This window comes from Nicotiana sylvestris, chromosome 11, assembly GCF_000393655.2.
Source record: "Nicotiana sylvestris chromosome 11, ASM39365v2, whole genome shotgun sequence".
NCBI classification, from domain to species: domain Eukaryota; kingdom Viridiplantae; phylum Streptophyta; class Magnoliopsida; order Solanales; family Solanaceae; genus Nicotiana; species Nicotiana sylvestris.
Window position 1 is genome coordinate 98,470,576 of NC_091067.1, and position 2,961 is coordinate 98,473,536.

The window sequence follows — 2,961 nt, forward strand, 5'->3', positions numbered from 1 at the left end:
TATGAAGATTAAGGACTAATTATCTTAATTAAGGAGAAGTAGGTAACTGAAGCTATGAATGATGCATGATTTAAGGTACAATATTTAAAAGATTTTGGCTAGGAATATAAATATTTTCTTGCCGTATGTGTAAAATACCTAATGGTGCTACATCAGCGAAAATTTTCCTATAATTTTGCCTAGTTATGTTTTTTTCTCTTTTATATGTAGAGAACTACAGCAAAATATCTTCAATTGTTTTAATAAATGCAATATAAAATATGTAGAGAATTTTAGTTTATTTTAAGAAATGCAATACATTAGCAAGAAGACATAACTAAAGGTTCAACAATATCATTCAAAATAAATTAAACTATTAAAAGGTTGCTCTACTCAAACATATCAATATACTTTTACAAGAGAAAAAAATAGTCACTCATGTCCCAATCGATCTGGATGCTTTCTGTGCTCCTCCATAAGCTGCAATAGCAATTATAAAAAAAAAGTTAAGAAAATGGTGGAATTATGTCCACATGAAACAGCTTAAGTTTACTTGTCATATGAAATTTTTCTTAAAGAAATCACATATTTTATAGAATTGAGTTTATACAACAACAACAACAACAAAAATCCAGTGTAATCCCACAAGTGGAGTTTGGGAAGGTAGTGTGTATGTATACCTTACCCCTACGCTAGGGGTAGAAAGTTAGTTAGAGTTGGATGAACAACAGATATCCTTCTAAATTTATTCTCATCATATATCCAACTTTGCTAGCTTACAATCCATTTCTTTCTTGATTCTTCAACTTAAGAACCTAAAAAACTATATGAAAAGTCAACATAATCATCTGATAATTTGAATGTACTATATATTAAAAGTTATATTGTCAGCATGAATTTTGGGACAAGACTGAAATTTTAGAACTTGTAGACATCCCTCTCACATAACTTTACATTTACACTTCTTATTGTAAATCTTTCAGCTATTTGTCAATGCAAGATATGATTCATTTAGCATTTCTAAGGACTTAATGAAGCAGGAGAGTGGATCGTACATTATAGTTGATATCTGCTTTAAAGTGTGACAATAAGAGCCAAGACTTTGAATCAAACCAAATTTTTCAAAAACACACTGCTTAGGGCTCTTGTGTGTCTAAATATCAGAAGATCCTTGATTGATCCAACGCTTCCTAAAGTAGGACCAAAGACTACTTCTTACTCGTTTGTAGCAAGGGACAATAATACTTTGTTTTCTGCTGATATTTAGGGTGAGACTATAATCAATTTAAAGAATACTATAGCAATCAGTAAGCTAATTAACCTTCAAGAGAGGATGCTCTATTGGTCGTAGCTCTGGATAATAGGTACTTGCTCTTCTTACTAGCTAGTTCCTGCAACTTTGATTTAAACAACGGAAATAGCAACATTATTAACTAACATTGGCATATACCACTTAGTGATAAAGCTTAACAATACTTACTCGATATCGTACGTAGCAGCAAGACCTTTGTATTTGTCATCATAATTTGGCAATAATAATGAGCCACTTCAATTCAGCACGGATAGAAGTAACTTTGTCCAACTGTAAAGAACTTAATTTTGTTAGATAGATTCTAGAGGTTAAAATCCAGAAGTGAAACGATACAGCACATTAAATCTAGACCTAATTGTGTTTCCAGATTAGTGTACAGTTTAAGTCAACCCAGCTATCCTGAACAATACTGTTCACAAGAAGAAAATGTGAATACACTTCATTGAAAAAAGAAGAGAATGCGAATAGTAAATGCAACAGGGACAACAATCTTATAAGATGGAGCGACAATAATATTAGAGGACAAAGAACAACTGATAAGAATGGTATTAAAGAAAAGCATATCTTTGTGTATTTGTAAACTACTACCAAAAAATTTATGAAAGTCCAAGTTAACTTCTTACTTTTAAATTCTTATTAGAGGCTGATTTAATCTTTTCTTAAGAGTATTATTCGACCTTTCAAAATTTGATTGAATAATCCTTATTAGTCATAGTTGAAAAACAATCTATACAAGATCAACCTCCTACATGACGTACTTATTATACTTTTTTTGGATCATAAAGAGCAATACATGAGCTGTGACTGTCAATTTCTTATTAGCCAACATTGATTCCATCAAACATAATTACCTTGTTCTAATTTCATTTGATTCATTGGCTTCTCAAGAAAATTTTGGGAACTAGTTTTCACAATATTTCTTGATCCAGAGTTTCCTTTATTTTGCATATAATCCACCAGCAATAAAATTAAAGCAAATAGTGACCAAAAATCCAACATAGTCTAATTATTATACTAACAAATCAGAAATATAAATCAGTGTAAGAAATGAGACAAAATTGCAGAATACCCATTACACAAAGAGCACAAAAATAAAAGAGAAAACTGAAACTAAAGTGAATAGAAATTCCAGAAATTACCAACTATTATATCATCAAAACAATGTCTAAATCGAGATAGAAATGCTAAATTGTAGAGTATTTGAAGTAATCTACAACTTTTTACAGAAAAATAAAACATAATGGAAACCCACAATAACTCCTAGACCAATTCACCATCAAATAATCCACCGTGTATGTGAGAACCAAAATGCATAATACCTACCCGGAAGATGAAAATTTTGAAGAGTTCCTTACCTTTGACCAGTTAGGTTTTGGGCGACGAGGAACTTAGATCGCAGCGGTATAGATTTCATACACCTTGTTGGTATGAACTGTATATCTATATATTATTAAAAGAACACAAAAGAACCAAGCCAAATGCCAGAATAATAGAATCTAAAATTGAATCACACATGACATAATTAGTTATTAAATTAGTTATTGGTTATCTTTTTTAATTGGGTACTAAAATTGGCGAATATGGTATTTGATGACGCGGCGGAAGCAGCTAAATAGAGAGTGCCTTAAGATGTGTGAATCTAATACACGATATGAATATAAAGATTAAGA

General features: G+C 30.9%; 1 long non-coding RNA gene across 1 annotated transcript; it reads right to left on the minus strand.

Moving 5' to 3' along the window:
• Positions 1–316: 316 nt before the first annotated feature.
• Positions 317–2,734, minus strand: LOC104216211 (uncharacterized). Its single transcript, XR_708421.2, has 4 exons — positions 2,647–2,734; positions 1,460–1,561; positions 1,301–1,376; positions 317–459 (listed from the first exon to the last, which is right to left on the minus strand). It is a non-coding gene; the product is annotated as an uncharacterized lncRNA (long non-coding RNA).
• Positions 2,735–2,961: the final 227 nt, after the last annotated feature.